The sequence below is a fragment of the Parasteatoda tepidariorum genome, chromosome 2, assembly GCF_982258835.1.
Source record: "Parasteatoda tepidariorum strain Cologne lab strain chromosome 2, Ptep-v5.0, whole genome shotgun sequence".
In the NCBI taxonomy this organism is placed as follows: domain Eukaryota; kingdom Metazoa; phylum Arthropoda; class Arachnida; order Araneae; family Theridiidae; genus Parasteatoda; species Parasteatoda tepidariorum.
Window position 1 is genome coordinate 45644338 of NC_141756.1, and position 12292 is coordinate 45656629.

General features: G+C 29.3%; 1 protein-coding gene across 2 annotated transcripts in view; it reads right to left on the reverse strand.

Moving 5' to 3' along the window:
- The window catches only part of LOC107455410 (uncharacterized), a 68115-nt gene that overhangs the window by 24324 nt on the left and 31499 nt on the right, over positions 1 to 12292 (reverse strand). The window contains exon 1 of one of the 2 annotated variants that reach the window (XM_071177474.2): positions 2881 to 3037. The exons of the other annotated variant lie outside the window; for it this stretch is intronic. The gene's annotated coding sequence lies outside the window, so the exon portion shown is untranslated. Of the gene's footprint in view, positions 1 to 2880; positions 3038 to 12292 lie in introns of those variants that run through there. 2 annotated transcript variants of the gene reach the window in all.

Here is a 12292-nt window from a genome sequence, read left to right on the forward strand (position 1 = left end):
GTATTAGTGGAAATGCGTTAATCATTTCTTCATCATTCTATTTTAAGATAATCCAAGTAACTACGTTACACGAAAATATTTAAATGACTTTCATCTGTACACAAACATTTCTTATTAAATTTTGCCATCAAAGCAAGGGTCGACTATCAGCATTTTGAAACGAGATTTTGCGAGAGAATGTTATGGCAACAAACTATCGCCGTTCGTAATCCAGAACTAGATCGATAAATTAATTAAGCGAGATGATATAGTATGTCGTCCAACACCTTTTATCGCACCTCAGTTGTTTGGGGAAATTCGACCGAGGCAAGTCTTTGCTTCGGTGGAAATTGATTTGTTGACTCAAGTGATTCATTAACCTAAAGTGTTTTAAACAACTTTAAAGGAATTAATTGTACAATAAATAGTTTTTTTTTTCTTGATGAAAATAATTCTCGATTATGTTTCTCGTGTAACAACATTTATCGTTTAGAAAATGAGAAAATTTTTCTAGCTTGATGAACTGTTCACTGAGAAATTTTTTTATACTGAAAAAACTATGTTAACATTTTTAAGGGGACAGAGACAAATTTTTAAATCCGTTTCAAAAAGGATTTCACTGGGAGAAAAGTATGGTTAAAACTACCAGAAAATGGTAAAATTTACCGTGTTTATGTCTCTATGGTTTCATATGAAACCATACATATTATGAAACCATATTGGTGAAATTAACTATAAAATATGGTTTCATAATATGTGATAAATTTTACTGGTTGAGGGTAACACTAGGTAATTTTATCATGATATTTAGAGCATGGCATAAAAACCATTTATCCGTTTAAATTTTTATTTTTGTTTTTATATTTTTTACTAAATATGTAGTAATAAAATTATAATTCTGAGAACCAGAATTTATGCATAACCGTTACCATATGAACGGAAAAATTACCAAATGAATGATTAAAATACCGTATATTTTGGTTTTATTATCAGAATTATGTTGATTTTTTTCTTACCAGAAATGCCATTCCCATACAATACGGTAAATTCGCTAGAATTCTCCTCTCCATGAGCATTATTTTTAATTTTTTACTTTGTTGCCGCGAACATAAAGTATAGAAGAAAAAAAATCACAAATTTTACATAAATAAGTTTTTAAGAATAATATTGATTATTTTTGATACGACTGAAAATAATAGACTCAAAAAGAGATTTACTCAGAGAATGTTGCTTTTTAAGATCAAATTAACTTGAAGCACAATATGGGGACACTAAATGTTGCATTCTGTACTGTTAAAAATTCTGGATCAAGTTACGGTATAAATTTACCAGTACTTAGGGGGCATTATAGGTAACCGAAAAGTATTATATCGTGATTTTCATTCTAATGTTTATTTCATTAAAGTGATTCACTGTTTTTACGAAACTATTTCTGTAAAAAATACAGTATATTATATTTTTTTTGTTTCGTAATATGTTCCGGTAAAAACAGATTTAATTGTAAAAAATACCGTCACCCATGTTTACCAGAACTTGATCCAAAATTTTTTACAGTGTACTAGATGTAAAAACATATATTTCGTTATTTAAAAGTTATTTTATCTTCCAGTAATCAAGACAATTTTTTTCGTTTTTTTCTAGTAATTACATTTTATACAATAAAATATGTATTTGGAAGTATTTCTATATGAATGTGTTTCTAAATTAATAAACTAAACAATTATAAAATTAAATAATTTAGTAGAACCGTTTAGTAAACATTTTTTATTTTTCATAAAAAATGAGGAAATCACTTGGTTTGCACAAACCACAGAGTTGAAGAATTTATTCCTCTATATAGAAGGATAAAAGGTTCGATACCGGAGAGAAAATTCAGAATGTTTTCATAAGTTTCCTCTCTAAGTAGCGCAAATGCAATCAAACTTCAGTCACTATATCCAAAAGGATGAATTAGCACCATTTTTCCTTCTTTTTCTTTTGAGTCGGAAATAAAATTATAGCATGAAAAAAACTTTCCCAAGTTAGTAACAAAATAAAATAAATCTATACATTGTAAAAAAATTTCGGATCAAATTAATGTAAAAAGTACCTGGACTCAGATACCGGTACCTTTAAACGTAAAATCAATTTTTACCAGAACATGCTACGGAACAAAAAATTTTATATACCGTAATTTTGACAGTAATAATTTCCGCAAAATCACTCTAATTAATATATATTACTGTAAAAATTACGAAATAATATTTTAAGGTAAAAATGTATTTACGGATGATGTGCCAAAAGTTCCGGTGCTACATATTGTAATTTTTTTCCGGAATTTTTACAGTGTGTGGAAGGTTTTTAGTTTAAAAAAATCGGCGAAGCAATAACGGAACTAGGTACACAGAACCTCCTTATCATTAAAAAAAGTGGAACTAAATAAAGGCTACAAAACTGGAAGCGATATTTTTTTAATGTATAAAAATAAATAACTGATTTTTTAAAATTTTTGATAAAATTTTAAAAACATGAATGTAAAATACAGTTATGTTTTGTTAATACTTAAAGATCGTCCGATTTCTGAATAAAGAGATAGAGAAACAATTTTCCAAAAAATGAAGAAAAAAAAGCAAAACAAAGGTGGAACAAAAAAAGCATAAAACTATAAAAAAAATCAAACAATAATACAAAAAAATGATAAAACTCTACTAATAGTTAAGCAAAATAGCTCCCCCAAAATAGTTAAGCAAACTAACAAAAAAAACAGCTAACAATTTTTTGCGTCAAACGCTAATTATGTATTTATTACAGTGTACTAAATATTAATTATGCATCAGGTATTATATTTCAACGAGTATTGAAGTTAAATTTGTAATTTTGATTTTTAAAAAAGAATAGAATAATGTTTTCAGCTGTACTTACAAGCTATAACTGCACCGTATGTTTCCCTTACCAAGCAAAGTTCATTGTATGAATGAAAGGCCGGGACAGGAGGATGTCTTGTTTTGTCAAAATGATGAAAGACAAAGCCGCCTGCTGACAAGTGACGTCGTCTGACATTCCCCTGACTTATCTACCCTAATAACAAGCCCCAATGACGGAGAAAGTAAAAATATAACCAATACACCCTAGACCCTCCCCACCAGTTTCTGGTTCATGTATGGAAAAAAGAACAACGAAATATATACCATAAATATTTTTCCCTATTTCTCACAGTCAAGAAAGTGTTTATCTATATTTTTGATGGAATATGTGTAATTTTAAATTAGCGCCATGCATGATTTATTTTGTGGTTTACTAGGTACAAATTGAAAAAAAAAGGAATAAAAAAATGCAGCAATTTAAGTAATACTTAAATAAATTAAGTGCTTAAATTAGAGTTTTTGCTTTTTAAATTATTGATACAGCAAAGGAATAACGAAATATATACGGTAAATATTTTCTCCCAAATTCTTCTTAGTCAAGAAATAGTTGATTTCTTATATAATTGGTGGAATATGTGTAGCTTTAAGTTTGCATCGTACATGTAATTTTTTGCATTTTTATCTTGCACAAATTTAAAAAAATTCTCAAATTTAAGTAAAACTTTTACACAGTAAATTATACGCATGGAAAAAGAAAAACGAAATATATAGCAAAATTATTTTCTTTTCTCCAGATTCTTCTAAGTCAAGGTGGGGTCGATTACTTTCATTTTTAGTGAAATACGCTTGATTCTAAACCTATGTCATACATGTTTTTACTTTGTGTATTTTTATGTGAATTTTCCTTTGTTAAAAAAGAAAGGTAAAACTTCACTACATGAAGTTTTTGTTTCCACGTCTCAAAGAGTCAAATTCCAAAATGTTAATCATATGTACTATTTTAAAAATGAATAAGAATGTGTTATTATGTATAATAAGTGATATTATACATAATAACACATTCTATTCCCACTTGGCCCGTTGTGGACCAATGGGTTATGGAGGCTAAAGCTCTAAGATTTCGTGACCAACGGCACGATTGTGGCAATGATGTCAGCCCTGCTCGCATGATGCCTTTACTTCCCAGACAAACTGGTGCCAAATGAATTGAAGCTTCAAGCCGCCACTAGGAATCGAGCCCCAGTTCAATGGCAGTTCAGCGCCTTAATCTCTGAGCCATCGCGGCTCAGTGATCAAGACAATAAGCCCAATTTTTCACCACTTGCAATAAAACTAATAGCAATAGTTTTTAAATAAGAAAACATTTACTTTGATTTTCCAAAGTTTTTATGTAACTTAACTGAAAAATCTACAAACGCATTGAGATCCATAGGCAAGTTTCTTATCAATGAGTTTCATAGTTTAATTGGAGTCGGACCTCTATTAAATGAATTCACCGTGACTCAAAATTTTATTCTTTTAAACGAACTTATTCTTATTACTGGTTGTTGTTGTTAATTTACATCGCACTAGAGCTGCACAATGGGCTATTGGCGACGGTCTGGGAAACATCCCGGAGGATGATCCGAAGACATGCCATCACAATTTCGGCGAAGCTCTGTGGAGGGAATGGCACCCCCGCTTCGGTAGCCCGACGACCTGCGCACGAAGTCGAGCACTTTACGGCAGCACAGTTTAACGAGGACCACACACCCTGGGTCCCTACGCAGACAGATCCAAGTGGTCACCCACCCGCACACTGACCGCAGCCAGTGATGCTTGATTTCGGTGATCTGCTGGGAACCGTGTCTTAATGATCAGTCCACTGCGAGACTTCTTATTACTGGGATTGAAAACATTAAATAAAAATCTTAACCATTACCCAAAGAAAACGCCTTAATATGCAACTAGGCAAATTTATCCACTATTAGCTCTTTCTCTTTCTTCTTTCTTTATTTATAAAAAAATTGGGCACCTGGGCTGCGCAGAAGGCCCCTATCCCATACATCCTGAAATAGTATGAAAAGTTAAAATAAAAGACAGTTTGAGTTCAGAAGTCTATGGGGTGGCTGTTACAGGGAGACAAGCACCTTGCTTGTATAACTGAAAGAAAATGAAAATAATAAGAGCAACTTGTTGTAATCTGTGGATGGCTGTAGTTTGATTGTCAACGTGAAGTAACATAGGTCAGGATTTCAGTATTGGTAAAGTGTTTGGTGCTGTGGATTATTGGTACTTTGGATTATTGATGAGGACTATAGATGCTGTAATTGAAGACTATTATTTGTGCTGATAGTTGTGGTATGAGGCGTCAAGGTGAAATGAGCGGCTATTGGTCTTAGTTTATCGTCTTTTTTATAGTTCTCGAAGTTAAAAATCTGATTGAAGTTGGCTGTGCTGCATTTTATGGCTTTGTCGTAGAAGTCTGCATTTAATTTGTGTATATATTCGGATAGAAACGGAATTTTGAGATCTTGACGGATATTTGAATTACGTATGAACCATCTGGCACGGGTGATCTTTCGGAGTATTTTATTTTGACATTGGTTGAGCTTTTTCATTAGGTGTTCGGGTATAGTAGTCCAGGCAGGTGAAGCATATGTAAGTATAGGTCGGATCATGGAGGTGTATAGTAATTTTCTGGTTTTTAGCGAGACGTTTTGGTTATAGATGAGAGGTTGGATGATATTAACTGCTGCTTTGGCTTTGTCTGTTATATTTTCAATATGGTCGCTCCAAGTGAGTTTACTGTTAATTATGAGTCCAAGGTACTTTGCTCTCTTAACAATTGGGATTTGAATGTTGAACAGTTTCGGTTTGCATTGAGGTAAAATTTTAATTCTTCCTTTTTGTATGATGAGGATTTGTGATTTGTCGGCGTTTACGGCTATTTTCCATTTTCTACACCAGTCTTCTATTTCATCTGTTTGTTCTTGTAGTTATATTAGAGCTAAGTTTGGATTTCTGTATTTGATTATTATACCGGTATCATCTGCGTAGAAGGCTGTAATGCTATTGTAATCTGCTTTATTTATAGGGAAATCATAGGTGTAAAGTATGTATAAAATCGTTCCAAGTATGCTGCCCTGAGGTACTCCGGCTAAGATGCTTCTTTTTGATGAGATGCAGTTTTGGATAGTTACTTGAAATGTTCGGTTTGAGAGATAACAGGATAGAAGCTTGATGAGTTCAGGAGGAAAATTTATTTGCATTAGTTTAAATATTGTACCGGTGTGCCATACTTTGTCAAATGCTTTTGAGATGTCGATCATTAGGAATACTATTGTTTCTTTGTTTGCTATTGCTCTTCCGGTGTAGTCTATTATTCGTAGTTGCTGTTTGTTTGTATCTAGTTTTTGTCGGAATCCATATTGTTCGTCTGGGAGAGCTGAGAGAAGTGGTTTAATTCTATTGTAAATTACTTTTTCGTATATTTTGCCGATAATATTTAGGAGGCTGATAGGTCGGTAATTCTCAGGGCAACCTGGATTTTTATTTTTCTTTAGAACTTGGCTATTTCTGGGGAAATATATAAATGACAATACATTTAATTCTTATTTTATCATATTCAGCCGAAACAGTCAAATTACACCTAAAAAGTGGTCCTTCAAACTATTAACTGTGAAAAAAAGCAATTATTGGATGCTTTTACCTAAGACGATTAAGAAATACTAATTCATATTTTTCTTTTTCTTTATCAGATGACAGAAATTCTTACAGTGTGCTGTAGTCACTTTTGAAGCCGCTTATTTTTCTATTTTGAAGGTATATACTTCTTCTGAAAGGGAGAATCTGTCTATCTAATGGCCCTCAGATCGGGAGTTCGAATCTTCGTATTTATACCACTATATTCCCTCCATTCCTTTAAAAAATCAGGAGTTTTTAATGTCTTGCACTCCTTTATCACTGACTCTGGACTATTGAAATAAATAACTCTCCTTTACGCATAGACGCGAACACCTTAATACTGTTACACAAAATAGTCTATTATTTCTCAACTCATAAGATAGATGACACCACTATCCCGCGTTTTTGAATACATTTTAAAATTGTTATTGGAGAAAATGGATTTCAAGATTGTCTTACAAAATATAGATCATTCAAAAAGTGTACACTGACATAAGAATGTTTTGTCCGTTTCGGTTCCTAATTTTTAAAGGACAGATGTTATCAGAAGCACACTTGTGAAAATTCATCGAAAAAAGCACTTAGGCGTTTCTTAAATTAAAAATTGGAGGACAGAGAGCGAATCGAGGAAGACATAATAACGTCGAGAAAAGAGTTTTTCGTGTTTATATCTTAATGAACTTATTAAAAGATATCAAAATGTCCAAAAGAATTATATTGCATCAAAAGAATAAAGAGAAAATTATTTATCTCATGGAATAATTCAGTAATTCGGGTTTCTTTACTCATTGCTTTTGCCTTCACATTAGTCAGGAAAAAAGAACATTTCGTTAATCACAAAAGTCGTTAGGTAAAGGTCCATTATACTAGGCATCGCCTGTATTATATTTGTACGCAATGGTGTTTTTTTAAAAAAAAAAGTGGGCAAGCCGAATTTAAGAAAAGGAATTCGATGAAGCACATTCTGAATCTTTTAATAACAGACTTATATATTTATTAATTCTATTAAGCATTTAAAAGTTATAAAAGTAGATAAGTACTTTGCTTTTTAAAAAAAAAGCGTATTTTTCAAACGCAATAAGATTAAATCTTGACCTAAATATTTAAATTAACAGTTAACGTAATTATGCTGCTTCAAAAGTAAGTCTGACTGCTGTTGTTTATTTAAAAAACGATGCGTTTCTTTTATTACAGTTGAAACATTGTTCAAGCTACGAATAAAACAGATCAGAAAAAACATTTTTCATATAAAGCTTCTTTAAAACTATAAACAAGACACCCCGGTATATCTTTTCTCCTTTATATATCAATCCATATACGCAGAATAACTAGAAATAGCAATTACCTAAAATTATGACACGAAAATTGACTTTGTCTATCCTTTCCAAAATCAAATTTTTATTTGAAACCATGAAAAAATATCCTTTTTTCTCTCTTTTGCAGACGTTTCAGAAAAAATAAAGATATATCGCTACACTTTCTGAACAAGAAGAAAAAAAAAGCAGTTGGGTTAAAATGAGATTTGACTTGTTGACGAAGACGAAATGCATTTCAGGAGAGAAATATCACACTTTCGGATGTCTTTTCGGAAAGCAATGCCACACTTTTGAAGATAAATTCCCTTCGTTTGGGGAGTTTGAAGGATAATTTGAACTTTTTCCTTTCCCGCCTCCTCCACATTTTCCCTGTTTTATTTTTAATATAATTTCTGTCATTTATTTTCCTCCACAAATGAAGAAAAATGAATCATCACATATAGGACATCTTAAATATTTATTTCAAAGGGAATATTTTAAAGGAGAACAACACAGTAAAATTTGCGAAAAATGAAAATAAAAATATTGCATTTTTCTATAGTTTATCCCTTTAAAGTTATTGTACTAAAATATTTAATTGATTTTTGTAAAAATTTAAAAATTACAGTTTTTAAATGGGTTGACTAGTTTTGAGTAATCTACGAGAATGTAACTTATTTCATGTTATGTTACTCATTTTTTCTTTCAAAACGCCACCACTGACTGAAAAAAAAAATCTTTTGAAATCCTATTTGCAACGAAAGCTACATTTAAGTAGTTTTAAAAAATCAGAACGGATTCAAATTTGGATGAATTTTTTCAACTCTTGATTACTGTAAGTTATGGATAATTTTTTAAAAAAAATTAGTTATAAACGTTCTATTATAAAAGAGCTAATTATTTAAAGTTTTGTACTTGTGACTTGAGAAAATGAAGATTGCAATGCACGTACAATAAGGTAAAAAATGTATTTACGTTTATCACATTCGTCATTTAAAAAAACCTTCATTTTACAGCCTTCTATCTCGCGTTGTTTTCGATTAACACATACCCGCTCGGTATTAATTGCGCAATCACTGACTAAGCCTCATCATTTTTTGATAATTAATTATTTACCACAAAATACAAATAATAAAATTTTGACAATTAAGATGTAATCTATAATGTCTCTTATGAGTCGTCTTTTTATACAAACTATTAGCTTAAAATTGATTTCGCTTATTAATTTTAAGGAGTAGAAATCTTTCTCTCCCAAAGGTACATAAAAAGTCAATATTCCAATTAAAAGAGTATTTTCTAATAATTCTTGGATATATACTCACTAAGAAAACCCTCAAAATTCTCATGAGCCTTTATGGCTTTCAAAAAGATATTGATAAGCTTCAATTATCTCTTTTGGAAGCTGTTAGTACACGTTAAAAAAATTTTGCAACAAATTGCTACTTAAAAACTTCAAATAAAATGCAGACAAACCGAATTTGAACCGACTTTATCATGTTTATAAAATTATGTGCTCGGTTCTAACATACATAATGTGGAATACTCCATCGTGAATATATATATATATATATATATATATATATATATATATATATATATATATATATATATATATATATATATATATATATATATATATATATATATATATATATATATATATATATATATATATATATATATATATATATATATATATATATATATATATATATATATATATTCAAAAGACCATTTGAGACACATTTAAAATAGTAATGAAAATTGAAGAGAAAAAGTATACAGATTAAAATTAGACTAACTTGAATATTACCTTGAAACATGATCGGGTGCCTGTCTATATTTCCAATCGATTTATTTATTAAGGTTAATTTATTAAACTTAATATTTATGGAGTTATTTTGTTATTTTTATTTTTTTGGTATTCTTATTGCTTTTTAATATTTTTTTTCGTCTTTTTTACACATACTCGGACCCATAAAACTTGTTTTGTATTCGAATCTACAACTTTCTAAATTCATTCGAAAAATTAATAGCCCATTGTGCAGCTCTAGTGCGACGTAAATATATTACCTAAGTTAATATAATAAATAAATTATATATATATATATATATATATATATATATATATATATATATATATATATATATATATATATATATATATATATATATATATATATATATATATATATATATATATATATATATATATATATATATATATAAAATGATGTTTATTTCCTTCAATCAATCAAGCAATAATACATTACAGAATCAAAAGATTTTTGTTCCGAAATTTATGTAAAAAGTGAGGATGCCAAAAAGAAAAAAGAAAAAAAAACACAACTTAAATCACCTAACATAAAGTGCGTATAGCCGCTTAATAATGTCATCGGCCAAAAAAAAAGTACCTTCCCACAAGTTCTCTCATTACGTTGTTTTGTTATATTGTCATTCAATTTTTTTCTGCTTCATTTTAACGCAGCTGGAATTTTTCATCAAGTTCGCTTTGCTTCCATAACTAATTTATTCCTTACTCCGTTCCGCACAATTAATGTAAATTTTTATTTACCTTCCCCTAAGAAATTAAGCGATGTTCCCTTTTACACCGTTACTTTAATATTACAGTTTCATAAAACAATAGTTTTCTTGTCTTTATTGGATCGAAATAAAGGGCAATAAAAATCGAATCGTATTATAGTTTCAAATAAATTTTTTTCTAAGATTTTATGGATAGATAGAAGATTAAACCCTATTTCTTAAACCCTATTTCAAATTACCAATTATTATTTTTTAGATGATGTTTTTCTCAATTAGTAATCATAATGGATTAGGGAAAAAATTGATCATATTTATTGATATTTCTTATTCAATTTATACAAATTAAAAACCCAATATTTACAACAATTTTATTTCACGAAAAAATACCTGTTTGGATTCCATAATGTCTGACATCCTTATTTTCCTTTAAAGAATTGTATTTGTTTACTATTGCCATATCAAGGTAAAATGAATTGATGACCTAATATCTCTAGTTTCATTTGAAATATTGGAATTTTTCGCTTTTGATAATTCATAGAAAAATGAATTGATGAACTGATTTGTCTAACTTCATTTAAAGTATTGTATTTTTTTTTCACTTTTGACTAATCATGGAAAGATGAACTGGTAAGTCAAGTTTCAATTAAAATGAATTGATGACTTAATATCTCCAGTTTCATTTGAAATATTGGAATATTTCGCTTTTGATAATTCATAGAAATATGAATTGATGAACTGATTTGTCTAGCTTCATTTAAAGTATTGTATTTTCTTTTCACTTTTGACTAATCATGGAAAGATGAACAGGTAAGTCAAGTTTCAATTAAAATGAATTGATGACCTAATATCTCTAGTTTCTTTTGAAATATTGGAATTTTTCGCTTTTGATAATTCATAGAAATATGAATTGATGAACTGATTTGTCTAGCTTCATTTAAGGTATTGTATTTTTTTTTCACTTTTGACTAATCATGGAAAGGTGAACTGGTAAGTCAAATTTCAATTAAAGTTTTATTTCGTCCTTACCACATCATAGAGAGTGTAATTGATGCATGAGTAATTTGAAAAGCTTACAAGCATTTTAAAAAATGTTTTTTGAAAATGTAATAATTCTAATTACTGCTTATAAGAATTGTAGCAGGAATGTTTCTTGCTCATAAGACTTGAAACAGCAGGGCACTTTTTTTATTTTGAACATAAAATTAAAGAAAATATTTAAATGAAAAATAAAACCTTAACCTATGCTATCCTCTGTGATAAATGTTCAAAAGTGTTTTAAATAAAAAAATTAAGTTGTCTGAGACAGTAAATAGCTTAGAGTTCAGTTAAATTTAGACTATAAGTTACTAAAATTACTTTTCATTAAATCATCTGGAGAAATAAAGCTAAATAAATGGTCGGTAACAGAGTGGAAAAAGATAACAGAGGAGAAGGCTGACAGAATATAAATTTTAAATGTTATTCCATTGCAACTTACTGAATTAAACCTAATATGTAATAAATTATAAATCAATAAATAAAAGAAAATAAGTTAAGTTACTATTGACACTGTAAAAGAGTAGAAAAATAACAGAGAGGAGAAGTAGAAATTGAAAGTCAATTTACTTAACAGGTTCAATTGGAAAAAAAAGGAATATTTACATAAAACTGAAAAGCGTATTTTGACCTTATTACAAGAAATCAAATGAAAATTCTTCTAATTAATTAAAAACAATTATGCTAGCGAATGGGGAATAGTGAATAAAACGTCCTTACCTTTTTATACTGCAGATATAGTGACAATTTTTAAAATAGCAACCTTATCTAAAAATAGACTATCGCCTGCCATTTTTGCTTACTCAAAAGAAATAATTTTATACAATAATTACGATAATAGAGTGGGACAACATTAAAATGTTTGATTATTGCTCAAAAATAATTTTAAACTGTGTACTAGATAAGCTAGGATGCATATTACATATAACA